Here is a 15958-nt window from a genome sequence, read left to right on the forward strand (position 1 = left end):
ACACATTAACATTTTATAAGGGAGCATTGTGAGGAACAACTGGACCAAAGCAAGACTGAAAACTGGCTGGACAAACTCTGTATCTCCATGTCTGACATCAGATCACCAACTCTTTTCAGCTTTGTTGACTACAACATGCTTTTCTCTGCAGCTCTCCTTGGCACATATCTCATTATTCTGGCATCTCCAACATCTTGAGGTTTCCAAAGACAACATTTATAGCTTAATGCGGTGATTTCTCTGGGCTTCCACACACAGACAATCCTGACATATACCTAACCTCAGTGGCTTTCCTTAGTCACAGAGGGAGATTATACAACCCTATTCTTATATCCTTGGCTCTAAAGCCATAACCAAATAACTGAAGCTGCCAGGTTCTTATGGTTGCTGGGGCTAGAAGTTGGTCCCCTTGTTCAAATACATTTCCTTCTGCTTTCTGGTTTTGATGGTTTTCTTCACTGCTTAGGAATTCTTCAATTTCTTTCTACAATTTGGAAGCTTAGCTGGGTGAGGTCTTGCCCTGAGGTCACCACTCCTTTTGATACATTTAACACCATACTTTTCTTTAACGTTTTTTTTTTTTTTATCTCCTTGAGCACTGGACTTAGCTCCATTAAATATCCTTTTTTCCTCAAACTATATATTTAGTATTTTTCCTTGCTCAGCTTTATCCATTTCATTATGGATCTGCATAAGACTGGCCACTAATAACTACAAGACAGAGTCAACATTAGGCTGTCCTGCTTGTATGCTAATGGTATTAATCTAATATTCTTTAAGTGAACATTTGGCAGAATTTTAAGACAGGGGCTAAAAGCAGCCAAATTATTTGCCAAAGTACCACAAGAATGGTCTTTAGGCCATTTACTAATATTCTTCTCCTCTGAAACCTTCTGAGCTGGCCCCATATATTCCATGCCACTATATGCCTTCAGTACCACTATATTCCATGCTCCCACTAGTATGGTTTATTAAGTCCCTCCTAAAGCTCTCAACTGCTTCCCTAATCCAAAGCCCAAAAGTCCACATTGTGCCAATAAACAGCATGGTAAGGCCTGTTACATCAATACCCTGATCTCTGGTAACAATTTCTGTCTTAGTCAGTATTCTATTGCTGTGAACAGATATTATGACTATGGCAACTCTTATAAAGGAAAACATTTAATTGGAGCTGGCTCTCACTTTCAAAGGTTTAGTCCATTATCATCATGATGAGTAGCATGGCAGTGTACAAGCAGACATGGTTCTGGAGAAGGAGTTGAGAGATACACATTTAGAACTTCAGGAAACAGAAAGAGAGGGAGACCCTGAGACTGGCTTGGGCTTTTGAAAGTGACACACCTCCTCCAACAAGTACACACCTACTCCAACAAAGCCACACCTCTTAATCCCTTTCAAGTAGTGCCACTACCTGAAGACCAAGCATTCAAATATATGAGCTTATTGAGGGCCATTCTTACCCAAACTACCAGAGTGCCTATGACTACTACTTGTTTCAGTCTTTTAAAAACATATGAAGATTTTCCTGGTTTTCACATACCAGAGTAAACTACCCAGAATTCTGTGGGACTAATGTAAGAAGAGTTAATAAACACAATTTTATATTTCTATCATTTTCCTAAAAAATAGAGAATGAATTAATCCCATCACAAAGGTCAAGGGACTACAAGTGTTTAAAGAGGAATTTGCCCAAAGTTCTCTTAATCAATGCTCATAAAAATCTTAAAAGATAACATAAAATTTTTGATAGAGGTAGATGAAGTGGGAATGGTGATTAAAATAATGACCTATGAACATTTGAAAAATCCATATGGGAACATACTAGTTTATAAATTAACCAGAAGATATAACTTAAAATATAAGAATTTGAGCAGAAGTAGCCTATATAATTAGACAATACTCCTTCTAGAACTCATTGGTTTTTAAATGAAAATCTAAGTGCCAGATGTGGGAAACTACCTTAGGAGCTATTGATCACAGGGACCCCAAAAGCTCCCAAAACAATAGAGACTATTGCTATTACTCTTGATTTCCCACTAGAACTATATGATAAGAACCTATGGTAGACACCACACAGTTTGGATACAGGACAGAGACACAAGTGGAACTGGCTAGCTTTCAACATTTCAGAAGCTGATATGCAGGCTTCTGGGGGAAGAAAAAAACATCAATGTTATTACCCAGTTGTGGACGCTGTGTGCCAAAATACCTACTTACCAGGCAAAATAAATTCAATAATGTAACAGTGTCATAGCTGTTGAGGGAGTAATCACCATTTTTGAGGCCTTTTCCATGTGAGAAAAATACATGTCTAGTACTGTAAAGCTGGACAAAAGCCTATAGGTAGGGAGGTCACTGCCCTGAGGGATGTGGACCTACTATTAATTGTTTACTAAATGGATGTATTATCAAAGTACTTCCTGACTATTTGTGTTGATAGCCACAGTATAGTGTTGCTCTCAGCTTTGGCCTCGAAGACTTCTTTTTGCAGTGGCTGACAGTTAATGTGGAGACTTATAAATTGTCCAAGTGCAGATAACAGATGATTTTTGGGTGCTCAGCTCTGAGGGGGAAATCCCAGGGAACAACACTGAAGAGGGGACAGAAAAATTGAAAGATCCAGAGGGCAAGGGAAAGTGTTATGAAATTCTGCCTTCTGGATATGAGATGGCTGTTGAAGTTATGAACACACAGACATTGTGGCTACCTGCATATAAAACATATATAAGGAGGAAGGGGACTACTTGAGAAAAAGGGTATCAGCAGGAGTAGAAAGAGGATAAGAAAGGGTAATTTTTGCTGAATATGATCATAATACATTGCATACAAATATGAAATTGTCAAAAAGTAACAAGGGGAAGGAATTTTGTAAGATAAGTATTATTTCCTCCATTTTATAAGTTATAGGACTCCATCTGAACAAAGATAAAAGTTAAATAACTTAACCTTAGGGGGAAAAGTAAATTTTGTGTAGATTTAAGACATTTTAAGGGGTGGGGCATGACCAGAGCTGTATATATATATTTCAAGCTCTGGCCTCAATGCAGAAACTCTCTATTGTAATTTTTTAAATTCTGCTAATTCAATCTCCCTTATTTTTCATTAAGCAAAATCTTTGTGAATAAGTCACAAACTACAAATTTGTTGGAGAGTACAGTCACAGGATCCATTTCTCTGGGTGGAGCTGTAAGAAGTCTGTGTATTACTGCCCCTTTGGGTTCAACGTCATAGAAATGATAACATTGTGTTTCCAGAGGTCAATCTTAAATGATTTCCCAAATAAGTGATATAAGTAGGGCCTATTTAGCTGGCAGATAGATGAGAACATGTATAGCAGAATAAATGTTTCTATGCTTGAAAGTACAAGTATTACTAGCTTAAGGAAAAGATCATTTCTTCCATTTTGCATCCTATTGCTCTTTGTGTATGGTGGTTTGAATGAGAAATGTCCCCTTGCGGAGGCCCAAATTACTCAGGGTCAGAGAATCTGCTTTATCCAGCAGGTCTGCATATGGGGATGATTTGACCACCAGCCGTGTGTTTATCAGGTGTTTGGAAGGGCCTACACTTGGCTGGAGGGAGGTCTTTTGCCCCACCCCTTGGCATGTTATAAAAAGCCTTTTTGAACAAACTTCTGTGCCGGTGGATTTTGATCCAGGTCTTCCCGAAGCTGTCCTGTGTTTCTATCTGTCTCCTATCTGCTATTATTATTATTATTCTTTCTAAAAGTTTCTTATTCCTCTCTCCTCCTTATAGCAACCCTTTAAAAAGTTGTACCTGGCCTCCCACAGATGGTGCCCTGAACAGGGACTTAAGTCCAGGGACCCCCACACATGCTCCATAGGCTCACATATTTTGCACACTTGGTGCACAGTTAGTGGCACTGTCTGGGGAGGTGGGGCAGCCTTGCTGGAGGAGATGAATCATTGGGGGTGAGGTTTGAGTGTTCTTAGCCTCATCCCAGTTTCAATTGTTTCCACACTGAGGATGTGATCGATCTCTCACCTTCCTGACCTTACAGTCATGCCTCCACTTGCTGCCACCCCCTTGCAACCACCACCACCATGATGTACTCAGGAACTATAATCCAAATAAGTCCAAAACAAACTCTTTCTTCCAGAAATTGCTTTTTGTCATCATATTTTATCACAGCAATGGAAAAGGAACTAGTAGAGTCTACTATGGTCAATAACTTTTGTAGTTGCAGCAAACAAATAGAGACAGGAGATTCGAGCTGTAGAATCTTGGCAGGAAAGGATATCTATCTACTTGGAGTCTCAGCTCCTCAGCTGTGTCACTTCACAGTTCTGTGGCCTTAGGCAAGTGACTTAACATTACTGAACGTTGGGGCTTTTATTGAGAAAATAATAATAGGAATTATTTTCATGTGGATGTTCAGAAAATTAAATTTCTCATGTCTTTTGTGGAGGAAACACAGAAAATTATTGTTTTTTTCTTTTCCTTTATCCACTCATAGAATGAGCTAGAATTTAAAAACTGAGAATAAATTCTTATAGAGTAACACTCCACTTTCTCATGTGAAATCTGAATTTCAAGTTGAATAATTTGTGTGTTCAATCACATGAGTGTTAGCATAACCCACTGAGACATTAGCCTGAGTTTTGTTCACTTATTCTTGCAGTGAAGGGTTTAGGAAATATTCTCATCTTTCCCTAAAACTTGAAAATGTAATCTCACATTGGCTACCTGAGTTCAGAATTCTTTCTTATGAGATTATTACAGGTTTGCATACTTTTACATCAGTAAAGGTATAATTTTTTTCAATTCAAAGTTTCTTTTTCATTCAAGGCACCATGATCATGATCATGCTTTTCCCCTTCCCAATACCTCCCATATCCTCCCCAACTCCCCAAATCCCTACCCACCCAACTCTATGTCAACATAACATTACCCACTAAATCCATGTTATAGAAAGAATGGCCTCAACATGTAGCTACCACTCTAAAGTAGCATTGCAAAGTATGCACTGAATTTCATAGTTTCTGCCTATTAGTGACCATCTCTCAGTCTTCAGACCTCAGGTAAGCATGTGAAGATCCATGTGATAGTTTATAGAAAATTCCCATGTAAAATAAATCCTCCTGAGTCTTAAACAAAACATCCCTGCCCATATTTCCTTCTCAAACTTATATAGTAGCTCCTAACTTCATGTGTGTAGAAATGCAATCATACTATGTTCTAATCTCCCCTCGGTGTGTGTGTGTGAGTGTGTGTGTGTGTGTGTGTGTGTGTGTGTGTGTGTGTGTGTGTGTGAGAGAGAGAGAGAGAGAGAGAGAGAGAGAGAGAGAGAGAGAGAGAGAGAGAGAGAGAGAGATATTGTCTCTATAAAGCTCAGAGTGGCTTCAGTTTCATAATATTCCTGCCTCTGCCTCCTGATTGTTGGGATTACAGGTGTGCTTTTGATTCAGAGGATTTGGGACTAAAAACTTAAAAATACTCCTACATATGAAAAACAAATGATAGTATACGAGCAGACTAATGTCACCACACCTATTTTTAAATTGGAAAAATGGAAAATAGTGGACTGTAGAGATTCACTGGAGAAACTCAGGTACAAATGTTTTGTTATCAGGTTTTAATTTTTCTCTTTAGCCATTATATATCATTTTTATCCAGATAGCCAAGACATGGAAGAATATGACACCCAATAAGAAGGTATCAATTCCACAATTCTAGAGATTAGATACCAGCATGCTTTTCTCTTCCTAGGGGAAAATTCGTTCCTTGTCTCATCAAGCCTCTAATAACTACTTAACTACTGACGTGGCTTGTGGACACATTGTCTTAAGTTTTGCTTCTTTTTTCACATCACTTCTTCTGCATATATAATCTCTCTCTGCCTGTGTCTCCAGAAGAGACTTGCAATGATATTTAGGGTTTAGAAAGATAATCTAGGATAATCCTCCTTTCTTTAAAGAACCTTACTTATACTTCTAAGAGCCTTTTTGACTATAAGTATTTAGACCTGGTATCTGAGTAGCCATTATTCAAACTAGGATCAATTTAAGTCAAGTGTAATGAGACAATGTCTTTATATCTTTGCAGACATTTTCTTCTACAGTTAAGTAGTTTAGAGCTATCCTGGCAGAAAAATCCCACCTCCTACTCTGTTGGTTCTCCTCTCATTGGAACAGGAAGGTTCAGGGCCATAGGACTAGAGCTAGGAATGTAGAGGTAAGTAACAGAATAGAGGCAAATGGAAGGACCCAGAAATTGCTCTGGACAAAATCTTTCTAAAATAACATCCCATCTAAGAGAGCAACTTAGTGAAGATTTTCCTAAATTTGGCAGTCCTAAAAATGAACACATCATTGCCTATAACAGGTTGTAAGGTACAAAGAAACTTAAAAGGCTCCCAGAAAAAAAAAATGGCAATTTCTACCATCCCTCCTAAAAGAGTGAATTACCTTTGTATACTCATGCAAATGTATGAGATTGTGGACAACTCTATAGGAAACAAGGTATATACATTTTGAGATTTTTGTGATATCTGACAAATTTTACAAAAACTTTTCAGTTGGTTTTGATTTCTTTTTCTAGTGAAGATTGCATTTAATAGTTACATTTTGTATTCATTTCCTGAGCTGGCTTGGCTGCACGGTATTTTATACAATTATAGGCTGGTGGAACCTTTACTTCGAGCCTGACTTTCAGATTGCTCCAGAATTCAGGTCAACTCACTCCATACAGGAAGGGGAGCTGCTTCAGGCGGCAGAGCTTTCCAACAGTCACAAGAAGTCAATCTTATCTCCAGTTTGACCAACCTGACAGTCATTTTCCAGCCTCCTATTTGGAGTATCAGCCTGCACTCACTCCTTTTCCCATCTCTGCTAGGAAAACAACTCCACAGGAGTGACTGAGTGAAGAGTGTAGAGTGCCCCATCCATTATTGATACATAACAAACCTTCTCTCCTAGATCCATAAAGCAAGCTCATGAGAGAGATGTGTGGGCATCTCTAATTGCCTTTCCTTGATGGTGGTGATATGGTGGCACTAAGGAAAGTCTAAAAAGATGCATTCTAAAGCTCATTTGTGTATTTACTATAGAGGTGCTAATGAAGAAATTGCCCATCATGTTTATATTTACAAGAACTCCAAGGAAATATTTCACTCTGGCTCTTGGGAACACCAGTTTTAAGCTTATTGCATGGATGCTGTCAATCATGTGTCTTGTTTTGTCTTTCATATTTCATGTCTCCAGCCAGACTCTGAGAACTTATAACATGCATTTTAGTTACCATAGTGATGTCCAGCTCCATCTCAACTCCTCCCTCACCCCTACTTTCCTACTTTTCTCATTTACTTATTATGAATTGTTTGATATCTTATCCTGTTAAATGCATTGATGTAAGCTACCCTAAAAACAGATTGTAGTACCATGGGAAGAAACAAATAACGTAAAAACACATTAGGTAATTACACAATAATAAAACACATTGTCTTTCAAAGCATTATTAATTATAGTTTTTTCTACACAGGCCTTTTGCTAGCAAGTCCCAACCATTTTTAGTGAGAAAGAATATGGGGTTCATTAATGAAACTTCAGCTGAGAGGAAACTCCTGAGGAGAGGTGCCCCAATTTTTCTTTTATGATTTTCCTCCCTTCATTTTGCACTATGATTACAGTTCATTTCTCTGGCTCAGTTTTTTACTTTTTCAAGTAGGTTAAGTCAGAAACGTGACAGAAACAACACAACCCTTCTTCGTGTGCAGTACTTCCTGCTCGGGAGAGAACCCGGGCTGTGTGCTTGTTTCCTGAATCGGCACTTAGGAAGCAGAAGGCTGTGGTGTCTGTCCTAGCTGAGCCAGCTAGAAATAATAAGCAGGGAATGAGAGAATGAGAGCTAGAGCAAGAGAGAGAGAGAGAAAAACTGGGAGCAGCCTGTATTTTAAATTTGAAAAAGAGCCCTGCTCTTTACTAGCAGAACAATTGGACTAGGGGGAGTCCAAAAATGAAAAGAACCATGTTTTTGTAGTACAGTTTAATTAACTGTGAAGCTCAACTCCAGTGTGAAATAATAGCTCTCCCAGGCTGAAGAAATAATCCAAAATATCTAAGTAAGACTATCAAATATAAAGGTCCCATTATCTTCCTGGCCTGCATCATCCCATTTTTCATATTATCCAAAGACATAATATCAGGTCTTTTGCTGACTGAATGATCTATGCTCAACAAGTCTGTTAATTCTGATAGTAATCTTGTTTAATTGTTTTTCTAGTCCTAATTTACATAGTCCCTAGTTAACTATGTATGTGGTTTTAGTTTATCTCCAACAAAGATATAATTTGGTGAATTTTTCCTTTCTTTATTGTGATTGCTATTGTCATAGCCCTCAGCATGTCCAGTCTTTAATTGCATACCTAAATTAGCTTCATCATTTAATATGTTGTTTTGACTTGATACTATGTGATTTAAAATTTAGATGGTTCTATTTTATCTCAGAATTTATGAAGCAATTTTCCATTCTACATCTCCTTGACTGTCAAGGTTCTCATAACCTGGATAAGACATGACTTTATTTACTTGCCCAGGCTCCCACACCATCTTACATATTTGGTCACCACCTTATGATTTACTGTCTGTTTTTATATCTGGTCTACTGGCCATTCACAGAACCAGTTCAGACCAAAGCTCAACATGCAATCCTATACAAATGAACACCATTCTTTTTGACAGTCTTTGCTCACTCTGTCAATTCAAGATAGCATTTCATCTGCATGTTACTGAGCTTCTTTGGGGCTTCAGTGAGGTGACATTTTGTGTCAAATGATAAATAAATAAACCAAAGTCTCACAGGAAGCCATCTGTATTAAACAAGCAAGCATCACAGAGAAACGATGCTAGAAGCACATAAAAATGATCAATATTGATTCTGACTAACCATACCTGCTAGGGTGTGTTGACTTGGAAATTATTTCTTGCCTGGAAAGGACAAAAGACAGGACCTCATAGTGTTGATGTTGAACTGAACCCCCATGGGAGGATAAGTGTGAAGTAATCATAGGCATTTCACTCCAGATGTCTTATGTACACATCTATTTGGCACCCGGGGCATTGGCTTTCTCTAATATGGAAGAAATTTTAGTCCTTTCTACTTAACTGTCCTTCTTATTAGCAGGTAACAAGGAAGGTTTAAAGTCTTGACACTATACCATATCCCAGAGGGTCTTATCTGTCAACCCCTGTCCTTGTTGCATTATTTCAACATTTCTGAGCACAATTAAGGCAAATGCACCATGAATATTTAATTTTAATAAGCTGTCAAGATTATTTGTTTTACTTACAGTGCCATTTCTGTTTGAAGATAGCTCCATGTTCCATTCACTAAATGTTTTTTATGTGACAAGTGCTAAGGCAAATCCATTCCATTTGGTGGCTCTTGCATAATAAGGCTTTAGAGGTTATGTGGACTGTGTGTTAATAGCTGCTGTACTTGCAATCTCTTTCTTCATCCCAATCCCCATAACAAAGACATCCATAGGAAGGAATTAAAAAAAAAATCACACATCATTGGAACAGTAAAGAATATATTATACAGTCAAAGGGGCATTAAAGAAAACAACAGTAATGCTTAACATGAGGAAGGTACCAGATACATATAAAATAATCTGTATTTAGCCTATTTCTAAAAACACTCCTAAAAACGAGGTACTGTAGAATGCAGAAAAATATAGAATTTTTTGTTCTCTATGTGACAGAGGAAAAGGATAGTTGTTTGACTCTTAGAAGAATTCATTTCTTTATGAACTTTCTGAGATCTAGGGCCTGGCTTTCAGTCTCATGGGCCTAAAGATCTGAGTACATCAGCTCAGTGAATATGGAGCCATCTCTCAAGGGTAAATCATAAGAGAAGGAGAAATGGCCATCAGACAAATTTAATACTCAAATCCACACGTGCAACATTTGTATCCATCAGGGGCTCCCCAGGAGACAGATGGCATATTGAAATTAGAATAAGCAGGAAAGGGCTTTATAGAGGGTTATTTACAAGAGTGTAAGTAGGAGTAGAGGGAGCATATTGGATAGTATAAAACTAGGGGTTAGTGAAAATGCTATCTTCACCTGTAAGCCTGAAGGGAGGAAACAGAACTAGTGAGAGTGTTGCTGAGGAGATTGCCTCCCCTTGACAGGAGCTGCAATCCCGGTCCCCTAAAGCAATGGTAAAATGGAGAAACTGCACACAAGAATGACTACCCTGCCCCTCTCCAGTCTCCAGGTAAGTCTCTGTATTGGTAAAGCCAGGAAACAGGGCAGAAGAGAAGTTTATTCTTTGAGGCAAAGTAGACACATTAGTTCCTAAAGTAAAGAACAGTGAGAGAAAGTTGGAGAGTAAATGTGGGGTGGCAAAGAAAAGCTATTCACAAGATTCCACTAAGGAGTTGGTATATATGTCAGTGTTCACTGTAGCTACATGATGTAAGGAAACAAGTCATGAGATAAATTTGTGAGTGAATATGGACTTAAAGCAAAGGAAATAAAGAGTGTAGAATATTTAGTGATGTCAAACAAACATTACCTGCTAAATCCATGTAATAGAAAGGATGACCACAACCATGGGACTGAAAATGCTAGAAGCTAAAACGCCCTACAAAAGTCATTTCAATACAAGAAACCAGTCTGAGCTTTAGTGACTTAAGACAAACAAGTAAGGACAGTATGCATCATTACTCTCCTTTTACAGATAACAAACTTGGGAACGCAAATCGAACAGAATTCACAGCCTGATTCCTTTCCTTCCTACCAAGTTTCTTCTTAATTTGCTTTATGAAAACACTACTGCTGAAATACAAATGGACATCATTGTCACCAGCAATACTGCCATTATCACTATCATTAGAATTATCTGTATTTTGACCATACAGCCCTGACACATGGTAAAGTAAGTTCCAGAAAGAAAATTGTATTCTTCTATTTTTGTTCAAGCCAATAAGTAAAAGTCTTGTGGAGGTTTTAATGAGAATGACTCCCATGGGCTCATATGTTTGAATACTTGGTCCCCAGTTGGTAGAACTATTTGGCAAAAATTAGAAAGGCGGTCTTGTTGGAGGAAGTATGTCACTGAGAGTGGGCTTTGGGGTTTTAAAAAAGACACATGCCTTTTCTAGTTAGTACTCTCTGCCTTGTACTTGCGGATCAAGTTCTCAGCTACTGCTCCAGCACCATGTCTGCTTGCCTACTGCCATGGATGGTCATGGACTCTAATTTTCTGAATCCTTAAGTCACAAATTAAACATCTTTCTTTATGTTTCCTTGGCGTGTTGTTTTGTTACATCGGTAGAAAATGACTAACACACTTGGATTTATGGGTAAGATAGAAGATTAGAAGCTGCCTCTGTGCAATCTAATGAAAGCAAAGAATCTGGAGGAAAGCAATAGATTCTATTCCTATGAGAGAAAGAGCTGGAGTAGAAAGAAATGAAAGCCTAGTGATATCATCTCTATAAAGAAGCAACCAGGAGCAACCATCGCCCAATCAATGCCTAGCTGAAAAGCACACCAGACTGAGTTCCATGGTGTTTTCCAGGGATGTGGTCTCCCTTTGTAATCATAGGTGCTGTAAGAGCAGAAAGATAGAAAGAGACTAACCAGGCTATGGAGATGTAACCAGAGTCTGGCTGCAAAATGTACAAGGCCACACTTCCTCATAGTGCCCCTCCCTTTGGGGGCCATTTTCTTTCAAACCATCACACCCCCATTTTCTTTTAAATTTATGACCTCTTATTCTTGAATTATCAATGTTACATATATATGTTATCCATTGAACCAGGCTCTGTTCATATCCTCCAGAATGTATGTTTTGCTTATCCCAAACTTTTTCCACCTAAATCTTGAGTATTGCTTCTAGACCATAAAATCCATCTTTATGAGTGATGCCACTTGTACTTTACAAGTACACAAGTACAGCCCAAGTATTTCTATGTTATCTTGGAACCAGACCAATCCTGAAACTCACAGGCATTATGTTGACCTCAGCCATTCTCCCTAACCCTAAATCTTGGGCACAATCTCTGAATCAATAGTATGTGCCTTTGTGACAAATCTAGATGTACGTTGTAAAGAATTTCAATGTAAACATGTCTTAAGATCTGCTATACTCACAAGACTGAGTTAATTGTTATCAGAAAACTTTTTTTTTTTTTCAAAAATTGGCCTGTGCTTAAATATGGCTAAAATAAACCAACTAGTGTCAGACTTTAGAAATTTGACCCAGTACCAGCTGCCCTAGATTGTTTCCCTATTGGCTATAAGGCCTGCAGATATACCCCCACACCTAAAGGTGCAACTGTGGCACTTACATCTTGGCAGTAAGCAATCGAATTGCTTATTGTCTAATTGGACATAAGCTCAACAGGATGGAAATCATGCCTGGTACAGGAAACCTAGACAACCTCTTGAAGCTAGTAAGGTCATAGATATCAGAGGAGAACCTACTACTGCCACTTTCTTAAACCAAATAATTCCTAACTGTATTACAAATACTTACCCATATACTCACAGTGAAGTCTATCACTCAACCCACTCATTTATTTTTATTTTTTTATTTACACTTATGTACTTAAATTACTTGTTTGGCTATAGCTTGTATCTTACCTGAATAGCCTTTTATGAGTGTTCTTTCTTTCCTGTGCCTATTATATAATGTTTGCTGTATTATTTATCATACCTCTAATTGACATGCTTTGACTTGTCATTTATACTGTATTTCTTCTTTTTTTCTATTTCCATCCAGCAAAGCTGTCTTCTAAAATTGGTAAATAAATAAGAATATTTTAAGACAAGCACAAGCCAAGGCATGGCAGTTTTGCAAGCACTGCAGAAAATATGTAAAAGGGGTTCAGCCTGCACAATGAATGTAACATCCATGTAAATAGACTAAAGAACAGAAATAAATCATTTCATATACTGACAATACCTTTGATAAATTTCAACATCTTTTCATGACAAAAGCCCTGAAGAAAGTAGGCATAGAAGAAATGTGCCTCAGTATCACAAAGGCTGTACATGACAAGATTCTAGCCAATATTATATTGTAGGGAGCCGCCATTCTAAGATGGCGCCGACTTCCTGGCAGCTTAGCTGTAAACAACTCCATATTTGGCTGTGCTTGCTGGGCTGCGCGCCTCGAGGCTTGCGCATGCGCGTATATGGTAATTTGGCCTTATGTCCTCAGCCTATCCTGTGGCTCCCCGTGCTTGCATTCTGGTGGGATCCAATCACAGACTGACCGGTTCGCTTGGTTCCCTATATAAGCAGCTGCCTTTTGGTTCTTGGGGCTCCTCACCTCCCGCTCTCCCTCAACCAAGAAGCGCTCTAATAAAGTGTGATCTGAGAAGAATCCTCGAATGGTGGTCATTCTTCCTCGCTGGTCGAGGAGCTTGCCGCAGCTGGTGCCGAAACCCGGAAACTCGGACACTGGGAAACTCAGACACCGGGAAACTCGGACACCGGCTGAGGGGTCGAAGGGGATTCAGAACTCAACGCACGGAGCGGCGACGCTGAAAGAAGAGCTCGGTGTCGCGTCTTCCTTGCTGGTCGAGGCGGTCGTGACAAGTGGTGGCCGGTACGGGGAACTTCACTACTTTCAACGAGGGCTCAGAACTTCCTGCAGTCGGGGTGGTGCACCGGTATATCCCAGGTAAATTGGGAACCTGCGACAAAAGCGGGGTTAAAGGAAATCCCAGGCAAATTGGGAACCTGCGACAAAAGCAGGGCTAAAGGAATTCCCAGGTGAATTGGGAACCTGCGACAAAAGCGGGGAGGTTTTTGCGGGGAGGTTTTTGTTCTTCTCTGCAGACAAAGAGAGAGCGGGACAAGCCAAAAGTGAAAGTGAAAGCTAGGAGGTTTTTGCTCTTCTCTGTAGGCAAAGAGAGAGTGAAAGTGAAACATTGTTTAAAAGGTTGAAAAGTTTTAGACACGGGCGCTTCTTCATCGCACCCAATTTTTCTGGCTCTTCAGGAGCTACTGTATTAAAAAAAAAATTAAAACTAAAGAAGAGTACCTTAGAGAGATTTTTGCAGGAATGTGACATCATTGCCCCCATGGTTTGCCATTTCTGGAAGCCTCACGATATCCTCCTGGGAGAAACTGGGAAAGGATCTAGATTTTGCTTTTGAACAAGGGACACTTAAGAGTGGGGTAAGACCAGTCTGGGAATTGGTAAGAGACTGTCTTGAGGATCAGCGTTACAGTGAAGCCGTAGAGAATGGTCAGACAGTCAGAACTGAGTTACACCTAGCCTGTCCAGTATTCCAGGATCCACAGGGACAGCGGTATCATGAGCCTTTAGATTTTAAGGTGATAAAATCCTTGGCTGAGTCCGTGCGGACCTACGGGATCACAGCCTCTTTCACTGTAGCCCAGGTGGAGGCCTTAAACAGGCACTGCATGACACCCAATGATTGGAGCGGGCTTGCACGTGCGTGCTTGAGCCCAGGCCAATACTTAGATTGGAAGGCCTTCCTGATTGAGTTCGCTAATGAAGAGGCTGTGGCCAATAATCGCAAATTGACACCCTTTGGCAGATTGCCCAGCTCGGCTGTCAATAGAAATATGCTGGGTTGTGTGTGTCTAGTATCCAGTATGAAAACTTTACCCGTGCTGTAAATCTGTCTAAACAGTTGTCCAGTTATCTTTTAGGCAATTGGACAGGAGAATTCGACAACCTGATGGAACAACTGAGGGTGGCTATCGTCACGGTGAACTTGACCCAGGTGGACACCAGACTGGCGGAGGGATTAACTTCCTGGATTTCTTCTGCCCTTTCCCTGTTTAAGGAGTATATTTTTGGCATGCTGTCTTGGAGGGTGTGTGCTTTGTCTGTGGTTGGTCTGCTGTTTGCGAGCACGTACAAAAAAGGACAAGGTCATTATCATTCAGGCATTGGCCACTCTGGAGTGTGGCTCCTCCCCTCAGATCTGGCTTTCTGCCTTAAAGAACAAATGATAAGTTCACATAGCCTTTGCACCCCTAGGACTAGTTAGTCCATTGCACTCGGGAAGGTATGTGGATAATTATCTTGTTTACTCACCTTCGATCGGTCAACACATCATGAGGTGGGGACCTGATTGGGTGAAGTATTTGTATTGGGCACAGGATGCCAGGCTCATGCACTGTACTTGAAGAGTAGGATGTTTTCCTTCCTTCAAGGAGAGCAAGTCTGATTGCATATGGGTCAGTACCAATATCCCATCTCTGAAAAAAGGGTACTTGAAGGTCTTATCAGAGATCGGACCTCTACTCTCTCCTGTTGCTTAATTAAAAAAGAGGGGGGAGAGTGTCCGAGTTTCCTGGGTTTCCGAGTTTCCCGGTGTCCGAGTTTCCCGGGTTTCAGCACCAGCTGCGGCAAGCTCCTCGACCAGTGAGGAAGAACGACCACCATTCGAGGATTCTTCTCAGATCACACTTTATTGGAGCGCCTCTTGATTGAGGGAGAGCAGGAGGTGAGGGGCCCCAAGAACCAAAAGGCAGCTGCTTATATAGGGAACCAAGCGAACGGGTCAGTCTGTGATTGGATCCCACCAGAATGCTAGCACGGGGAGCCACGGGATAGGCTGAGGACATAAGGCCAAATTACCATATACGCATATGCGCAAGCCTCGAGGCGCGCAGCCCAGCAAGCACAGCCAAATATGGAGTTGTTTACAGCAAAGCTGTCAGGAAGTCGGCGCCATCTTAGAATGGCTGCTCCCTACATTATATAATATTAAATAGGGAAAAACTGAAAATACCTTCTCTAAAATGTGGACTGAGAAAAGAATGTTCACACTCTCTACTCTTAATATAGTATGTAAATCTTAACTGTATAAGGCAAGATAGTATAGAATATTATTTTAAGATATGTTACATTTATTTATGCTGCAGAACATTTGTTTAATGATGCAAAGATGTCATGTATTCTTTTATGTTGCATTTGTTTAACTCTGTGAAGCTGTGTT

The sequence above is a fragment of the Onychomys torridus genome, chromosome X, assembly GCF_903995425.1.
Source record: "Onychomys torridus chromosome X, mOncTor1.1, whole genome shotgun sequence".
Lineage (NCBI taxonomy): Eukaryota > Metazoa > Chordata > Mammalia > Rodentia > Cricetidae > Onychomys > Onychomys torridus.